Below are 20,606 nucleotides of genomic sequence, written 5' to 3' on the forward strand. Positions count from 1 at the left end.
GACTTTATTTTTTTGGGCTCCAAAATCACTGCAGATGGTGACTGCAGCCATGAAATTAAAAGACGCTTACTCCTTGGAAGAAAAGTTATGACCAACCTAGATAGTATATTCAAAAGCAGAGACATTACTTTGCCAACAAAAGTTCGTCTAGTCAAGGCTATGGTTTTTCCAGTGGTCATGTTTGGATGTGAGAGTTGGACTGTGAAGAAGGCTGAGCACCGAAGAATTGATGCTTTTGAACTGTGGTGTTGGAGAAGGCTCTTGAGAGTCCCTTGGACTGCAAGGATATCCACGCAGTCCATTCTGAAGGAGATCAGCCCTGGGATTACTTTGGAAGGAATGATGCTAAGGCTGAAACTCCAGTACTGTGGCCACCTCATGCGAAGAGTGGACTCATCGGAAAAGATTCTGATGCTGGGAGGGATTAGGGGCAGGAGGAGAAGGGGATGACAGAGGATGAGATGGCTGGATGGCATCGCTGACTTGATAGACGTGAGTCTCAGTGAACTCCGGGATTTGGTGATGGACAGGGAGGCCTGGCGTGCTGCAATTCATAGGGTCGCAAAGAGTCGGACATGACTAAGTGACTGATCTGATCTGACTAGTCTCAATGATGCCAATGGCTCCAGTACATTTGACAGAGATGAAGGACACACAACTGTGTAACCTAGACCAGTTAACCTTTTAAGAAATTAATAGATTTGCTTCCAGGGCCTCACTTTTGTTTCAACACCTTTCTTTTCATGATTTGTACCTGGTAAATCACAAGAGATCCTCTTGTGCATTTGAATCCAGTAAGAAAACAACAAATACAGTGCTCATTAAGTTTACCTGCTCTCTTATATAAAGCACTCTCTCTAAAATAAAACCACTGCAAAGTTCCTACAAGAGAGATATTAAAATATAATTTTGAAAATGTTCAAAAATAAATATGTTACTGCTATAAACTGGAGTTAACAATCAATATGTATTTTACTGGATAGAGAGATTTTAATAAAAGTACAGAAGAATCAAGTTGTGTGAACATTATGATGTTTCTTATTTTAGGAAATCAACTATTTTATTGCAGGTTTGCAAGCTCCTCAATAAACAAGTAATATCAAAGCTGCTTTTGAGGGAGTTACTTTTTTCAAATAATAGATCAGACACTATCCCAACACCTACTGATGGCAGGTGCCAATATAAAATAATAAATACAGTTTGTAATAATAGTTAAAATCTACGGAAGACTGATTATGTACGTTGCTGCTGCTAAGTCGCTTCGGTCGTGTCCAACTCTGCGTGACCCCATAGACGGCAGCCCACCAGGCTCCCCCATCCCTGGGATTCTCCAGGCAAGAACACTGGAGTGGGTTGCCATTTCCTTCTCCAATGCATGAAAGTGAAAAGTGAAAGTGAAGTCTCTCAGTCGTGTCCAACCCTTAGCATGGACTGCAGCCCACCAGGCTCCTCTGTCCATGGGATTTTCCAGGCAAGAGTACTGGAGTGGGGTGCCATTGCCTTCTCTGATCATGTACATTACTTCACAATAATTCTACAGAGTTGCTGTTGTTATCATGATCATCATAATTATCTCCATATTATGCGGAGAAACTGAGGCAAAGAGAGTTTTTTAATGTAATACTGGCTGCTGTAATAAATAAACAACAAAATGCATAATGGCTCCAATAAGACAGTTTATCATTCACAACAAATCTATTTCCACTATGGCTCTCCCCAAGTCAAGATTCAGAGAACATGGGTTTTATATAATCAAAATTTGACGACTCATCTACAATTACACAGAAAGAAAAGAGAATAGATCAAAGAAAGAGGTTTTTATTGGCACTGCCTAGAAGAGGAACAGCATTTGTGCTGATATTACACTGGCTGGAATTTCATCACACTTCCATCCTGCAAAAGAGCCTTGGCAGTGTGGTCTTTTGTGTTCATACAAAGAAGTGGTTTTGGTGGCAGTAGTCAATGTCAATCTCAGGATCAATGCATGTATAGTAAGTATATATAATAATTCTTTCTGATTAATAAAGCAATATGTGTTTTGAAAATTTAGAATATACAGAAGAATACAAAGAACTACATTAAAAAATCACCAAGAACACTATCATTTCCCAATTTGGGGAAAATTGCCATTAGTATACTTTATGTTTTCTTGTGTATTTTCCACTGCATATATTAATATTATCTTGTAAAATCTGTATTTATCCTTTCTTAAAGAAAATATATCAATATGGGTATATAATATTTTACTGTATGGTATATCAGTATTTTAATTAGTCAATCATTTATTGGGGGAATTTAGGTTCTTTTTACTTTGTGAATAATCCTATCAAGCTAATTACTGTATTTCTAGAATTCTATTATTTCTTTATAATAGGTTTCCATAATTTTGGGCATGAGTCCAAGAGCATAAAATTTTAGAAAATTATATCCCAAAGAATTTCATGTATCTACCACCAGAATTCTGAAGTGCTTGTTCTGTTTTCTCAATTTATTGTCATAATAATCCCTGGGCTACAGACCTTCTTGTACACTGGAAAATGTAGTTGTATCTGTTGTATCTCAGCTGCAGGGTATCTTGACCAATCTCAGCAAACTGAGCCTCAATTTCTTAAACTGCAGTAGTTGGGTTGTTATTATCACTCAAATAACCATTAGACTATAAAGCAGTTTATAGGAAGATCACACTCTGATAGAAAGTTGGCAAAAGATAAATATTATCTCTGTTTCTTTCTTGGAAAAAAAAAACACACTGGTTTATACTGTGTTTACCAAAAGATGACTCATATAATTGTCATGACCTTCCCACTAACATATCCATTAATAAGTTCCACCTACAAGCTCATCAGATACCAGGTCAAATGCATTAACTCATACAAAATAGAATGAAAATAGCTGTCAGTTTGATCACTTTAACATGACTACAGAATTATAAAATGGCCAATCTAGTTAAAACAATTCATGTTAAATCATGACTTCACTTTCCTTACTCACTTCCAAATTAACTTGCAAACTTTACTCAAAATATACTTGGAAATATCTAACTGTAGGTTAGACCTAAAACAATAACAGGATGCTGTAATAAAATGAGTACAGAAAATTGATTCTTGCCATTGTGTACTCTGTTGTGGTAGACAACGATCTGCTATGAACCTTAGTTTCCCATCTTACTATGAGATTATATCTGTATAGAAGCCTGACTTCTTAAAAATAAACCTCACAAGACTGTCACAACCAAAGCAATATTAATCCACCTAGAAAAATACTTTTAGAGTATCTTAAAGTCCCCCTAGTCAAATGAAATAATAGGAGCAACAAAAAGAATAACTTAATGGATTTGAAACATAATCTATGTTAAAACTAAGAAGTTGGAGTCTTTCTATTCTGATGGTGAAAGTAAGAGGTATCAGAGTTGCAATCCTAGTAAAAATAAGTAGAAAGCTAGAAAAATGCATAAAATAACTTTCACACATATTACACAATCTTTGTGAAAAGAGAAATATACAAAATGAGCTCTAATTTCATGTTGGCTGTTTCCCTGACAGCATTTCTAAATCATGGCAAGTAAAGTATAAAACAAGTTGTCTCTCTGGGACAGAAATCAAGAGTTAAGGGCTGGAGAAGATGCTAGAGTCACCACCTGAAAGAAGTCACCTGCCCAGGAGCTGCTGCCGGAGAGGCCCACCCGCCTGTTCACCCATCCCCCTGCCCCCTTCATAATGCAGCTTGCTTCTGCAAAGTGGTAGGCTCAGGATCGGAGGGACTATGTCTTCATTGAATTTTGTGTTGAAGACAGTAAAGATGCTAATGTAAATTTTGGAAAAATCAAAACTTATATTCAGTTGTCTTGGAGGAAGTGATCATTTTAAACATTTAAATGAAATTGATCTTTTTCACTGTATTGACCCTAATGATTCCAACCATTAAAGAAGAGACATATGTTGTTTATGAAAAGGAGAATCTGGCCACTCATGGCCAAGGTTAACAAAAGAAAGGGCAAAGCTTAATGGGCTTACTGTGGAGTTCAATAAACAGAAAGACTGGGAAGATGATTCAGATGAAGATATGTCTAAGATTCAGATGAAGATTGTTTCTCTGTGATGATGAACAACATGAGTGGTGATGAGGATTTACCAGAAGTAGATTGAGCAGATGATGATTAACAAGACAGTGATGAAGAAAAAATGCCAAATCTGGAGTAAGGAATGTTGTCATCACTGGATTTTGAAAAAGAAAAATAACTTCTCTGCAAGATTTCATAATTGAAAGCATTCCTGAGTTAATAGCTCTAAAGGCAGATGCTATATTTCCCTCCTTTGATCCATTTTTCAACCTGTTCGTTTTTTCAAAGGCCTCACTAAGGGTTGATATGTACCATCATATGGGGCAATTTTAAGTCAGCTAAGGCAACAAGCTTGTACATGAACATTTCCCAGATTTCCATGATGCTGTTGAGGACCTAGGCAATGGATAAATTTAAAAAAAAAATTTTTTTTTCACCTAAATCTCCCTTACTTCATAACAGATACTGACATGATAGGAAGATCTTAGCTTAGGGAAAGTAACTAAATTTTAGATTTCAGAACATGGACTTGAAAGTGGCTGAAACAATTGGTTGATACTTTAAACTGGTAACATGTTCCTCTGGTATATCCTTCAGGATTGTTTCACTAAAATTTTTATTTTTCAAAAAATTTACTTCACATTATTTATTGTATGTAAGTGATCACTTGTCAGTGTTCCAGATATATCTTAGCTAAAACTAGTGAACTCCCAAACTTAGATGGTTTTCAAGCCTGTACATTTGGTATTGTTTGACCCTTACACTTTTATGTCTGTTAGCATGGAGGATGAAGAAAGGCTGTACATTGTTGCTTGAGAGTCTGTACATTTAGACCAAATCTGTATTTGCACTGTCAGAGACCAAATTTGTATTTGCACTGTCAGAACGGCAAATGAGTGGGGGGAAAAATGTTAATACACTATTGGATTTTTTTATTCCTTTTTTTTTTATTCAGCTTTTTCCTGGGCTGAAAACCTTAATTTACCAGAAATAGTTTAATATTGTTTAAAGGAAAATACTATAAGCAAGATTCTTTACTATGTATTAATCACAAAGTTCAATATGCAATCAAAATTACTAGATGAAGGAAAGTGATTGATAATGAAGAAATAAAATAGATAGTAGAAATAGAACATAAATGATCCAGTCTTTGAAGTTAATAGGAAACAGTAACATCAAAATAACATATTTGACTATTGCTATAGGCCAGGTGTGTGCCCCCAAAAGCCAAATGTTGGAATCCTAACATCCAATGTGGTGGTGTTAGATGTGGGAACTTTGGGGAATGAGCAGGTCTTGTGGACCACTCATGATGGATTAATACTCTTATAATAGAGAATCCACAGAGCTCCCTAGCCTCTTTCACTTCTGATGACACACTGAGAAGTCTGAAGTCTGCCACTCAGACAAGGGCTTTCACCAGAATTGGACCATTCCAGTACCCTGATGTTGAACTCCCAGTTTTCAGAAATGTGAGAAATTTCTGTTCTTATAAGTCACTGAATCCATGGTATCATAGCAGCCCAAAAAAGATTAAGAAAATTATATTAAAGAAAATATATCTTCTTTTTACTATACAGGAAATGAATGTTCAAATCAATAACATAAAGAATATAAAATCAAAAACTCATTTGAAAAATTTAACATCAATCAGACTGGATGGCAGAAGATGGTAGTATTAAATTTCAGTTAAAAAAAAACATTCAAATTTAAATTCAAAGGAAAACAATAAAGAAGAGTGTAAGAAATATACAGGACATGTTCAAAGGTCTAATGTGTGTCCATCTGGAATTCAAGAAAGTGAGGAGAGAGAGAGAAAGCAAAAAAAAAAAAAAAAAACAAACTTTATTTCAGGAAATACAGAATTTATAAATCTTTTAAAAGGTTCAAAACCTCAGGTCTAACAGTAAGCAAATCAAGAAAAATAAATATGAAGAGAATTGCACACCAGCATATCACAAAGGAAAAGAGACATATTCATTCAAAAGGAAAAAAATTGACAATACTGGTTGAGTTTTCAAATAAATATGGAAGCCAGAAGACAGTGAAAGGAAAAAAACAAAGAGCATCAGGCTCTATACCTAGAACAATTATCCTACCAAAAATAGTCAAAAATTAAAATATTTTAAAGAAATCTTGAAAGAATTTATTGTCAAAAGACCTGAAAGAAATGTTGAGTTATTTGCTGCAAGTTAAAGAAAGGTAATGCCAAAGAATGCTCTACTACTACACAATTGCACTCATCTCACATGCTAGTAAAGTAATGCTCAAAATTCTCCAAGCCAGGCTTCAGAAATATCTGAACTGTGAACTTCCAGATGTTCAATCTGGTTTTAGAAAAGGCAGAGGAGCCAGAGATCAAATTGCTAACATCCACTGGATCATTGAAAAAGCAAGAGAGTTCCAGAAAAACATCTATTTCTGCTTTCTTGACTATGCCAAAGCCTTTGACTGTGTGGATCACAACAAATTGTGGAAAGTTCTGAAAGAGATGGGCATACCAGACCACCTGACCTGCCTCTTGAGAAACCTGCATGCAGGTCAGGAAGCAAGTTAAAACTGGACATGGAACAACAGAATGGTTCCAGATGGGAAAAGGAGTACATCAAGGCTGTATATTGTCACCGTGCTTATTTAACTTATATGCAGAGCACATCATGAGAAACGTTGGGCTGGAGGAAGCACATGCTGGAATCAAAATTGCTGGAGGAAACATCAATGAACTCAGATAGGCAGATGACATCAGTTCTTATGGAAGAAAGTGAAGAGGAACTCAAAAGCCTCTTGATGAAAGTGAAAGTTGAGAGTGAAAAAGTTGGCTTAAAGCTCAACATTCAGAAAACTAAGATCATGGCATCTGGTCCTATCACTTCATGGCAAATAGATGGGGAAACAGTGGAAACAATGGCTGACTTTATTTTGGGGCTCCAAAATTACTGCAGATAGTGACTGCAGCCATGAAATTAAAAGATGCTTACTCCTTGGAAAGAAAGTTATCACCAACCTAGGCAGTATATTAAAAAGCAGATACATTACTTTACCAACGAAGGTCCATCTAGTCAAGGCTATGGTTTTTCCAGTAGTAATGTATGGATATGAGAGTTGGACTGTAAAGAAAGCTGAGCTCAGAAGAGTTGATGCTTTTGAACTCTGGTGTTGGAGAAGACTCTTGAGAGTCCCTTGGACTGCAAGGAGATCCAACCAATCCCCATCCTAAAAGAGATCAGTCCTGGGTGTGAAGGACTGATGTTGAAGCTGAAACTCCAATACTTTGGCCGCCTGATGCGAAGAGCTGACTCATTGAAAAGACCCTGACGCTGGGAAAGATTGAGGGCGGGAGGAGAGGGGGAAGATGTAGGATGAGATGGTTGGATGGCATCACCGACTCAATGGACATGCATTTGGGTGGACTCTGGGAGTTGGTGATGGACAGGGAGGCCTGGTGTGCTGCGGTTCATGGGTTTTCAGAGTCAGACATGACTGAGTGACTGAACTGAACTGAACTGAACAATTATTTCAGAGGAAACAAGAAGGGATTAAAGAGTGTTAGGGTAAATAAGTGAGTAAATGAAAAGGAATGTTGACTGATTAAAAGAACAATAAAAATAACATTGATTTAACACGCATAAAACTAAAATATAAAATAAAAGATAAAGAAATGATAGAATGGTGTAAATGGAAGAACTACTGGAAAAGTTTTTTTGTGTGTTGGGAAGTCAGTAAGTATTAATTGACATAAATGAGAAATTATATATAATAAATTTCATTTTGAAATCTGTATGCTTATATAGAATAAAATATATATTATACATATATATATGGAGAGAGAGAATGATAATTTTGAATATTATTTTTAAAGACCCTTTAGATACACACAATAAAATACACACAGATAAAAATACCTGAGATTTTTGTCACAATAACTAAGGACAGGGAAGGTAGCAGGTACATTGATATTTGCTTTAGCTGAATCATGGGTATTTGAGGGCATTTATGCTTTTCTGTCTTTACGTAGAAAATTAATCTTTTCTGTGGCAATGGGCAAAATGGTATTTTGGCATTACATTCACAACCCATCAGAGATCAGATCAGATCAGTCACTCAGTCACGTCCAACTCTTTGCGACCCCATGAATCGCAGCATGCCAGGCCTCCCTGTCCATCACCAATTCCCGGAGTTCACTCAGACTCATGTCCATCGAGTCAGTGATGCCATCCAGCCATCTCATCCTCTGTCGTCCCCTTCTCCTCTTGCCCCCAATCCCTCCCAGCATCAGAATCTTTTCCAATGAGTCCACTCTTCGCATGAAGTGGTCAAAGTACTGGAGTTTCAGCTTTAGCATCATTCCTTCCAAAGAAATCCCAGGGCTGATCTCCTTCAGAATGGACTGGTTGGATCTCCTTGCAGTCCAAGGGACTCTCAAGAGCCTTCTCCAACACCACAGTTCAAAAGCATCAATTCTTCGGCTCTCAGCCTTCTTCACAGTCCAACTCTCACATCCATACATGACCACAGGAAAAACCATAGCCTTGACTAGACGGACCTTTGTTGGCAAAGTAATGTCTCTGCTTTTGAATATGCTATCTAGGTTGGTCATAACTTTCCTTCCAAGGAGTAAGCGTCTTTTAATTTCATGGCTGCAGTCACCATCTGCAGTGATTTTGGAGCCCAGAAAAATAAAGTCTGACACTGTTTCCACTGTTTCCCCATCTATTTCCCATGAAGTGATGGGAACGGATGCCATGATCTTCGTTTTCTGAATGCTGAGCTTTAAGCCAACTTTTTCACTCTCCACTTTCACTTTCATCAAGAGGCTTTTGAGTTCCTCTTCACTTTCTGCCATAAGGGTGGTATCATCTGCATATCTGAGGTTATTGATACTTCTCCCAGCAACCTTGATTCCAGCTTGTGTTTCTTCCAGTCCAGCGTTTCTCATGAAGTACTCTGCATATAAGTTAAATAAACAGGGTGACAATATACAGCCTTGACGAACTCCTTTTCCTATTTGGAACCAGTCTGTTGTTCCATGTCCAGTTCTACTGTTGCTTCCTGACCTGCATACAGATTTCTCAAGAGGCAGATCAGGTGGTCTGGTATTCCCATCTCTTTCAGAATTTTCCACAGTTTATTGTGATCCACACAAAGGCTTTGGCATAGTCAATAAAGCAGAAATAGATGTTTTTCTGAAACTCTCTTGCTTTTTCCATGATCCAGCAGATGTTGGCAATTTGATCTCTGGTTCCTCTGCCTTTTCTAAAACCAGCTTGAACATCAATTGTACCCCCCATACCAAAATAACTTTTACATGCACTCTCAAGATGAATATCTGATTTCTCTTCCTGTCCAGTATATTTTTCTGCGTTTTCCAAAGGAAATCTAATTGGCCTCAGAGTTTGCCAGTTTCTCCTCACTTTCATGACTCTAACCTGTTGACTTCCAAGAATGAAGTAGGTTAAGCAGAAACCCTTTTAAAATGAGAACTTCTACTTAGAAGAAGTAGACAGTGTTCTCTAAAGGGAACGAGGAGATGGAGAGACTAGGACCTCTCATTGCTGATTTGTTATTATTTCTCTTAAATACCTTCATCTAATTCTCGAGCTTGACATTAAATGACTGCTATTACATGAACAACACCTAACACAGACCTAGCAAATGACAAATGCTTCACTGCTAATATCATACCCTGCACTCTTTCTATACAATACTTTCACATATCATGTATTTTCATATATATTGTTTCATTATGTCATGTGATTTCAAAATAGAAATTATAGGCATGGTTGAATCAAAGAAACAACCAACAGAAAAATACAGCTTCAAATGTAGGATATTTATAGAAGATTAAGGACTCTAGGCAAAAGTAACTATGTAAATGAATACTAACAAGGAGTACATTGCATGTACCTTGCATGTTGACTAAAGAATGAAATCAAGCTATCACTCCCAATTCATTGGCACCAAACTATTTCTCTTTTCCTAAACATTCCATAAGACATAACAATACTTTATTTCTCCTTTTATAGGCCTCCCTGTTTGCAGTGAGGAGGTTAACAGTAAAGTTTTCTGTTAAGAATTTGAAAGTAAGAGTTATAACCATCCATGGAAGATAAAATGGTAAGGGCAAACTGGTACCAAAATCTTTTTCTTAATGTCATTTGCTATACAAAAAATAAATTGCACACAGTAGGGACTTCTAGATCAGAGGAAGTTAGAAAATTAAAGATTTTACTATTGTTTAAGCGGAGCCCGGTGGGCTGCCGTCTATGGGGTCGCACAGAGTCGGATATGACTGAAGTGACTTAGCAGCACATACATGTGTAATATTTTTGCCAAATGAAAGGCCTATATATTAAATGCATGTGTGCATGTATATGCTTTATACACACATATAATAGGCACATACACACATATACACATAAGCACACACACACACAGACATGAACACCAGATTACAGAAGCCTAGAAATCAGCGTACTATGTACAAACTGGAGACCCTGGAAATTTGGCAGTATAGTTTGGAGACCTGATAGCTGAGAGCAGATGGTGTAGATTCCATTCTTCAGGACTGTGAAGACCTGAGAATCAGGAGCTCTGGGGACAGGTAAGATCCATGTCCCAGCTCCAACAGTTAGACAAGGAAAGCTAATCCTCTGTTCCTCCAATTTTTGTTCTACTTGGTCCCTCAGTGGATTAGATGATACCCATCTACACTGAGGAAGGCAATCTATTTTACTCAGTCTATCAATTCAAACACTAATATCTTCTAAAATCACCCTCACAGACACACCCAAAAAAACCTATTTAACCAGTTTCTGGGCATCCTATGGCGGACTCAAATTGACATAAATGAATTATCACAGTAAATATTACAGGGATGTCAGATTTATCTTTATTGGGTATTCAGCATTAAAATTCAAACACATCTGAGTATGGGAAGTAGAAATGGGAAGTCTGCCTACACAGTGCTTTTTTGTATGAAGACAAACAACTTTCTAGAATGAAGCACTGGAATACAGCTAACCTCTCAAATGCTCCCAATACCAATGTCTCTATTTCCTTTAACAAGAAATCATACTCTAATATCAAATAGCTGTTTTTTTACTCACATTTATTCCAGTTTCCCATGTAGTCACATTCAAACTCAGAGGAAAGGTATGCTAAGGATGAATCGGTTATATGGCTTCTTCTTTGAAATTTATTCCAAGACTTTGAGAAACAAGACAATTCACAGAATAGAGTGAATCTCTGTTTAGCAGAAAAATACTCTTTCAACATAGCTGACAGCACAGTTTTGTCACACTGCAGACTGCACAATAAAAACATGGCAGTAAACAGCCCTCACTTGTATCCTTGTGGGTGAAACACAAGAGCTGCAGGAGGAAGAACTCTGCATAAAAACCATGAGGACAGATCCAGCCCATGTGGCTCCACTGGCAGTCTAGGCCTCAAGAGTGGAAACCGTAAGTGAAGGCTAAAACAGGAAAAGGGAAAATTGTCGAAGCCCACAGGGTAGCTGTCAGAATGTGATCAGGAACATTCAAGGAAATATTCAGAGCAACATAACCTGAACAAAATCTGGGTCCTGTTGGCAGGAAAAGATGAATTGTGCGAACTGTGAATAACTGCTGCTGCTGCTGCTAAGTCACTTCAGTCGTGTCCGACTCTGTGCGACCCCATAGACGGCAGCCCACCAGGCTTCCCCATCCCTGGGATTCTCCAGGCAAGAACACTGGAGTGGGTTGCCATTTCCTTCTCCAATGCTGGAAAGTGAAAAGTGAAAGTGAAGTCACTCAGTCGTGTCCAACTCTCCGCAACCCCATGGACTGCAGCCTACCAGGCTCCTCCGTCCATGGGATTTTCTAGGCAAGAGTACTGGAGTGGCTTGCCATTGCCTTCTCCAGTGAATAACTGCTAGTGATCAGCAATTGGAAGTTCTGAAGGGATGCTGACATGGAAGAAGGGCCTAGACTCAGAAAACAAATTTAGTTCCTGCAAATCCATTTTTAGCCACGTTTGGAATCATATGGGAAAATATATGTATAGTGCTATTTAAACTTAATAGCTATAAATTCTACTCTGAAAGTGAATAAGCATGGGAGAAATGAACTAAAAATACACCCAATAAGGAAAACAAGAAAAAAACCCAATGTCTATTTCTTTCAGTTATATGATTAAGGAAATATTATAGATTAGTACCATAAAGATAATAGAGAAGTCATGAAATTTTTACTAAAAAGTAGCATAATTTCTGTATCTAGGTTGGTCACAACTTTCCTTCCAAGGAGTAAGCGTCGTTTAATACCTGTACACATTTGTAAATAAGTAATATATTTAGCGCCTATGGCCTGACACGGAGAAGGTGATAGCACCCCACTCCAGTACTCTTGCCTAGAAAATCCCATAGACGGGGGAGCCTGGTGGGCTGCAGTCCAGGGGGTCGCGAAGACTCGGACACAACTGAGCAATTTCACTTTCACTTTTCACTTTCATGCATTGGAGAAGGAAATGGCAACCCACTCCAGTATTCTTGCCTGGAGAATCCCAGGGATGGCAGAGCCTGGTGGGTTGCCGTCTCTGGGGTCGCACAGAGTTGGACACAACTGAAGCGACTTACCAGCAGCAGCAGGATAATTTCTGAGGTTCCCTGGTGGTTAAGTGGTAAAGAATCCACCTGTCAATTCGGAAGACATGGGTTTGATCCCAGGGTTGGGAAGATCCCCTGGAGAAGGAAATGGCCACTCATTCTAGTATTATTGCCTGGGAAATCCCATGGACAGAGGACCCTGGAAGACTACAGTCCATGGGGTTGCAAAATAGCTGGACATGACTTCTCAACTAAACAACAACAAAGAATAATTTCTAAAAAGAAACAAATAAACCAGGAGCCTATTTTAGCAAAGCACAGTCTAGTATTATGATACAGAGGCTCTGAAGCTCGCAATCCCAGGTGTGTTACTCACTGATGCTCAGACAAATCATAGACCTAAGTCTCTACTTCATGTTATGTAAAATGAAAACATCTTAGACTATTGAAGGAATCAAGTGAAGCAATATACATAATACATTTAGCATAGATCCTTGTGCATATCAAGGACTCAATGAGTATACACAATTCCATTATTGTCTTCATATCTTCCTTAGCTAAATATGAACAAGTTCTATGTATAGATATTTATCAATATAATAGAGGACTACTAAGTCATTTTAGCTGAGAAGCATTTTGGTGTTACACATTCTGATTACACCTTCACCTACCTATACTGGTCAAGAAAAATTAATACACATATTCATACATAAATACACAATTCAAAAGCTGGCAATAAAGAGCAGGATTATTTCATACCCTGCTTTATAACTGGGCCAGCAGCCTGGATATTCTCCCATGTACAACTATGTCAGCATCTCTGTAATTTCTTAATCTAATTAATAATATTGTTAATGATGTTACTTTGTGCAAAGGGTAAAGAATCAGTTAATATTTGTAAGCTCTTCTGAAATGTTTTTAAAAGCCTTACAATCTTAAAGAGGAGATAACTTAATGGCTTTTATTTCTTACAGTTTTTCATAGCATTTCACTCTATTCTCAACTTTTTTTCCTAGTCAGCCTGCCAAGGAATTAGTATTCTATAATAAATGCTTTCATGCTTTGAAATGTCAGCACCTTCCTCCTAAAAATTAGTTCACTTTTCACAATACTGAGACAAATGGATATATACTTGAACTTTAATATGAAGGATATGATGATATAATGAATGGAAGTGTCCTGAAAAGGTGGCTTTTACTTTAGGTGGATAAATGCATGCATGCATGCATGCTAAGTTGCTTCAGTCATGTCCGACCCTGTGCAACCCCAAGGACAGCAGCCCACCAGGCTCCTCTGTCCACAGAATTCTCTAGGCAAGAGTACTGGAGTGGGTGGCCATTTCCTACTCCAAGGTGGATAAATAGGAAAGTTAAAAAAATATGATTCCTGAAGTTAATAATTACTTTGCTTAAAAATCAGTAGTTTCCTGTTACTTCTTAAAAAGAAAAAATGCATTCTATTTATTATTCTTATGCACAATTATAGTACAGTGGTTCAAAGGTTTACCAGTTATAAAGAGAATTAAATATGAGTTTTACAGGAGTTGCTTTCTTCTATCTACATGACAGACTAAGGTACTTGTATGGGAAAGGATATTTTCTCAACCATGGCAACTTGATTAACTCATGTTTCTTTTATTGAGTTTTCTATTTTGAATGGGGCCTTTTATCATCAACTTCCTCCATCACTTCATCAGAGAACTCTCCTGTCTCTCCTGAGTTTTGGCATAGGTGAAAGTGGTAACTTAAATGCATTTCAATTGACTGTAAAGATATGATTTGGTAAAAATCCATTAAAATAATCTCCCAAATGTCCTGATGCATTAAACACTTACAGGTAACACCTATTGCAGGCAGGGAATGTGTTTATCTTCATTTTATGAATAGTCTTCAAGGGAAAAAAGGGAGTCCAGAAATTGACAGCTGGTCCAGACACAATTTCCACACATTGTGTGTATGCTTGCACAAAGCTTTTATTCTGTTTGTACAGATAATAATGTAGTTCCGTAATTAGCTCTGGAAGGCATATATTGCAGGCTGAAAGTTACCTGGCAAGCATTCAAGACACAGGTTTACATTTTATTTTTCTCTATGCAGGAAATATTCTTTAAGAAATGAATTTCACATATTAGAGAAAAACTATTTCTTTTCATAAAACATGAACAAATTGCAAGAATGAAATCTCTTTATTGTCATTCTGTTTAATTAAAGTCTAGCTTTGGATAGCTCAAGAACGTATAACTTCTGGGAGGTGTGAAATTGCTAAGAGACAAACTAAAAAGTACCAAAATAAAATAAGATATCAAAGAATCACTAATAACCTAGGCTAACAGATGGGACCCATTAAAATCTTTGTGTTAGGAATATCTCACTGCACCACTATGAATATTTTTTCATAATGTGACTTCTTTCATCAGATAGTCAATATAGGAATGAATTGTTGAAATAATTTTGAAAGACTTCTAGTTTTGTTAGAGTTATATTTTCTAATCCTTTGAGTCTGTATGGTACCATTAAGTAGTCACATCTAAGAAAGTTATGCAAAATTTACTGACTTTTCATATTATGCAAAATACATTCAAATATAGTTATACAGCATCCAATGTATTTATTATAGTCTTAGCGGGAGCTATAGGAGTTGCAGAGATAAATAAATATAGATTCTACCACCAGTGAACTTACAGCTTATTTGAATAGATGACCATTATATGATATAACTACAATTTAAGGTAGAAATTTATTTTTTAAGAGTGATTAGATGTTATTGTCTTTGTGTGACAAAGAACAAATAACTAGGTTTAACTTAAATATACAGTATGAGAAAGTGAATTGGGGAAAGTAATTTAGGGATTACAGAGGGGGACTGGAATTGAAAAATCAGAGAAAATCGTGAATACTCGTTGAAGAATATTCGTGAATACTCCACTGAGAAAAAAATACCTAAAAAGCCTAATGGTATAATTAATCAGGACTTTTTTCGGTAGAAAATGAAAATTTCCCAAAAGATTGCAATCAACTACATAGTGAACAAAACCTAAGTTTATGAGGGTAAAAAAAAAGCTGAGACAAGATAAACTTATTACTCATAATCCATTTTACTTGCTTAGGTGAAATCAACATGTGTCAATTCCATGATAAACACCTATGTGAATGAACTGACAAAAAAATACAAGTACAAAAGTTTTTGCAAAACCAGCATGCCATCATCCTTATTTGAAAGAAAAATAGCCAAATAGGAAAAAAACAGCAACTCTAAGTATACTATGATTGTAGACGATGAGTCTAAAAGCTAGGTACAATGCTGTGCATGCTCAGTCACGAAGTCATGTCGAATTCTTTGCAACCCCATGGACTGTGGCCTGCCAGCTTCCTCTGTCCATGTAATTTTTCAGGCAAGAATACTGGAGTAGGTTTCCAGTTCCTTCCCCAGGGGATCTTTCTGACCCAGGGGTCGAACCTGCATCTCTTCCATTGGCAGTTAGATTCTTTACCGCTGAGCCACCTGGGAAGCCTAAATACAACACTAGCAACTTCTAAAAAACAGATGAAGTGAAATAAAAGGTAATTATTTTTAGGTAGAATATCTACTCATATTTCTGATTACAAGTTATATCACATGTGCCTTTATGTGGATTCGTATTTCAGATATATAAGCTTTGAAATCTCAAGTGCTTCTCTTTAAGGACAGAGATCACATTTTTTTTTCCTTTCATACTCTGGATCTATGACTAACTTAACAGTTTTCAGAAAGCATATTATCCATAAATACTTCACGAATTGATTTACTATGATTTTAAGAACACTGGGAATCCTACCCATCCTAGAACTTTGGGGCCTTGTTCTTTCAACTGATACACTTATTTAGTTTTTTCTTGCTTACTAAAAGGCAACTGTTATCTGAGAAGTGGAACAGAGTCAGCTTCTTTGGTCCACTAACACTTTAAAGATCGGAGTGTAGAATGGAAACTTAGACTAAACTGTAGGAATTTTCCAGTGTAGTGATTTACAAAGTGCATTTAAGGAACACAAGCCTCAGGTGATTTTCAGGGGAAAAAAAAAAAAGATTCTATAATCAAAATGAGTTTGGAGAATACCATGAGTAGTATTTTCTTCCTAATGGAAAACATTATATATTACCATAGTAAAGGATTTGAGAACTCTTAGCTTATTTTTTTTTAATCCACATTCCCTTAAATATTTGAAGATAATTTATTTCAATATGCCTTAGTCATACTGATTCATGAAAACATGTTAAAGAACATATTTCCTTGTGGAATAAAGACATATAGACAGTAAAGAATGGGAAGGTTATGAGCACAGAGTTTGGATTCAGGCTGCTCAGCCATTTACAAGTTCTGTGACCTGGATAAGTTACTTTGACTTTTCTAAGCATCAGTTTCCTCACCTCACAGTATAGATAATGGTATCTCATAGGCTATTTATAATAGCCAATTATTATACAATTAAATATAAAGCACTTGTCAACTACAGGTACAGATCAGCATTCAATAGCATCATTTGCTGTTGTTGTCCAACTGCTCAGTCATGTCTGATTCTTTGCAACCCCATGGACTGCAGCACACCAGCCTCCTCTGTCCCTCACTATCTCTCAGAGTTTGCTCAAATCCATGTCCATTAAGTCAGTGAAGCTATCTAACCATCTCATCCTCAGCTGCCCCCTTCCCCTTTGGTCTTCCACCTTTCCCAGCATCAGGGTCTTTCCCCCTTCATGGATCACAGCTTTGTGCAGGCAAAAGGGCTTGTGTCACTCAATGAAGCTATGAGCCATCTGATGCAGGGCTACGCAAGACAAATGGGTCACAGTGAAGAGTTTTGACAAAACATGGACCCCTGGAGGAAGGAATGGCAAACCACTCCACTATTCTTGCCACGAAACCTCATGAACAGGATGAATAGGTAATATTATCATAGGATTGTTTTAATAATGAGACAGCTGAGTTTGATATCTGGGCTGGATGAAGCACAAGCTGGAATCAAGATTGCCAGGAGAAATATCAATAACCTCAGATATGCAGATGACACCACCCTTATGGCAGAAAGCAAAGAAGAACTAAAAAGCCTCTTGATGAAAGTGAAAGAGGAGAGTGAAAAAGTTGACTTAATACTCAATATTCAGAAAACAAAGATCATGGCATCTGGTCCCATCACTTCATGGCAAATAGATGGGGAAACAGTGGAAACAGTGACAGACTTTATTTTGGGGGGCTCCAAAATCACTGCAGGTGGTGACTGCAGCCATGAAATTAAAAGAAGCTTGCTCCTTGGAACAAAAGTTATGACCAACCTAGACAGACTATTAAAAACCAGAGGTATTACTTTGTCAACAAAGGTCCAAAATCAAAGCTATGGTTTTTCCTGTAGTCGCATATGGATGTGAGAGTTGGACTATAAAGAAAGCTGAGCACTGAAAAATTGATGCTTTTGAACTGTGGTGTTGGAGAAGACTCTTGAGAGTCCCTTGGACTACAAGGAGATCCAACCAGCCCATCCTCAAGGAAATCAGTCCTGAATATTCAATGGAAGGACTGATGCTCAAGCTGAAACTCCAATACTTTGGCCACTTGATGCAAAGGACTGACTCATTGGAAAAGACCCTGATGCTGGGAAAGATTGAAGGCGGGAAAAGAAGGTGGCGACAGAGGATGAAATGGTTGGATGGCATCACTGATTCAATGGACATGAGTTTGAATAAATTATGAGAGCTGGTGATGGATAGGGAAGCATGGCGTGCTGCAGTCCATGGGGTCACAAAGAGTCGGACACAACTGAGCAACAGAATTAAACTGCACCGAGTTCAAAAAGGTGAAGCACTTGGCCAAAGTTGCTAGTGAGTGGAAGCCAATATGACATTTCATTTGGCCTTGCTGCTACACTGCTTTTCTTGTGTTAATAACCAGTGCAATATTGTGGATTATGAAAAATATATATTTGGTCATTCAGATAACCAAATATATGTATTTGATCTTATCAAAAATACTAGGTCCCAATTCCCAAAACCCTTGGTATCTCCTGAGTAGTAAGAGTTATGAGAGTATCTTTGGTTTCCTGGACTCAGTTCCTGAAATCGCTTCAAAGGCATGAAGCTGGAATAGGTACCTTATTATGCATCAGTTCAGTTCAGTCACTCAGTCGTGTCTGACTCTTTGTGACCCATGAATCATAGCACGCCAGGCCTCCCTGTCCATCACCAACTCCCGGAGTTCACTCAAACTCACGTCCATTGAGTCAGTGATGCCATACAGCCATCTCATCCTCTGCCGTCCCCTTCTCCTCCTGCCCCCAGTCCCTCCCAGCATCAGGGTGTTTTCCAGTGAGTCAACTCTTCACATGAGGTGGCCAAACTACTGGAGTTTCAGCCTCAGCATCAGTCCTTCCAAAGAATACCCAGGACTGATCTCCTTTAGAATGGACTGCTTGGATCTCCTTGCATTTCAAGGGACTCTCAAGAGTCTTCTCCAACACCACAGTTCAAAAGAATCAATTCTTTGGCGCTCAGCCTTCTTCACAGTCCAACTCTCACAGCCATACAGAAGACTGGAAAAACCATAGCCTTGACTAGATGGACTTTGTTGGCAAAGTAATGTCTCTGCTTTTGAATATGCTATCTAGGTTGGTCATAACTTTCCTTCCAAGGAGTAAGCATCTTTTAATTTCATGGCTGCATCACCATATGCAGTGATTTTGGAGCCCCCCAAAATAAAGCCTGACACTGGTTCCACTGTTTCCCCATCTATTTCTCATGAAGTGATGGGACCAGATGCCATGATCTTCGTTTTCCGAATGTTGAGCTTTAAGCCAAATTTTTCACTCTCCTTTTTGACTTTCATCAAGAGGGTTTTGAGTTCCTCTTCACTTTCTGCCATAAGGGTGGTGTCATCTGCATATCTGAGGTTATTGATATTTCTCCTGGCAATCTTGTTTCCAGCTTGTGCTTCATCTAGCCCAGCATTTCTCATGATGTTCTCTGCATATAAGTTGCATAAGCAGTGTGACAATATACAGCCTTGACATACTCCTTTTCCTATTTGGAAACAGTCTGTTGTTCCATGTCCAGTTTTAACTGTTGCTTCCTGACCTGCATATAGGTTTCTCAAGAGGCAGGTCAGGTGGTCTGATATTCCCATCTCTTTCAGAATTTTCCACAGTTTATTGTGATCCACACAGTCAAAGGCTTTGGCATAGTCAATAAAGCAGAAATAGATGTTTTTATGGAACTCTCTTGCTTTTTCCATGATCTAGCGGATGTTGGCACTTTCATCTCTGGTTCCTCTGCCTTTTCGAAAACCAGCTTGAACATCTGGAAGTTCACGGTTCACATATTGCTGAAGCCTGCCTTGGAGAATTTTGAGCATTACTTTACTAGCGTGTGAGATGAGTGCAATTGTGAGGTAGTTTGAGCATTCTTTGGCATTGCCTTTCTTTGACATTGGAATAAAAACTGACCTTTTCCAGTTCTGTTGCCACTGCTGAGTTTTCCAAATTTATTGCCATATTAAGTGCAGCACTTCCACAGCATCATCTTTTAGGTTTTGAAATAGATCCACTGGAATTCCATCACCTCCACTAGCTTAGTGCATAGTGATGCTTTCTAAGGCCCACTTGACTTCACATTCCAGGATGTCTGGCTCTAGGTTAGTGATCACACCATCATGATTATCTTGGTCGTGAAGATCTTTTTTGCAGTTCTTCTGTGTATTCTAGCCACCTCTTCTTAATATCTTCTGCTTCTGTTAGGTCCATATCATTTCTGTCCTTTATCGAGTCCATCTTTGCATGAAATGTTCCTTTAGTATCTCTAATTTTCCTGAAGAGCTCTCTAGTCTTTCCCATTCTGTTGTTTTCCTCTATGTCTTTGCATTGATCACTGAAGAAGGCTTTCTTATCTCTTCTTGCTAGTCTTTGGAACTCTGCATTCAGATGCTTATATCTTTCCTTTTCTCCT

General features: G+C 37.9%; 1 pseudogene; it reads left to right on the top strand.

Moving 5' to 3' along the window:
- Positions 1-3,716: 3,716 nt before the first annotated feature.
- Positions 3,717-4,199, top strand: LOC109564433 (prostaglandin E synthase 3-like; annotated as a pseudogene).
- The last annotated feature ends 16,407 nt before the right edge of the window (positions 4,200-20,606 follow it).

The sequence above is a fragment of the Bos indicus genome, chromosome 1, assembly GCF_029378745.1.
Source record: "Bos indicus isolate NIAB-ARS_2022 breed Sahiwal x Tharparkar chromosome 1, NIAB-ARS_B.indTharparkar_mat_pri_1.0, whole genome shotgun sequence".
NCBI classification, from domain to species: domain Eukaryota; kingdom Metazoa; phylum Chordata; class Mammalia; order Artiodactyla; family Bovidae; genus Bos; species Bos indicus.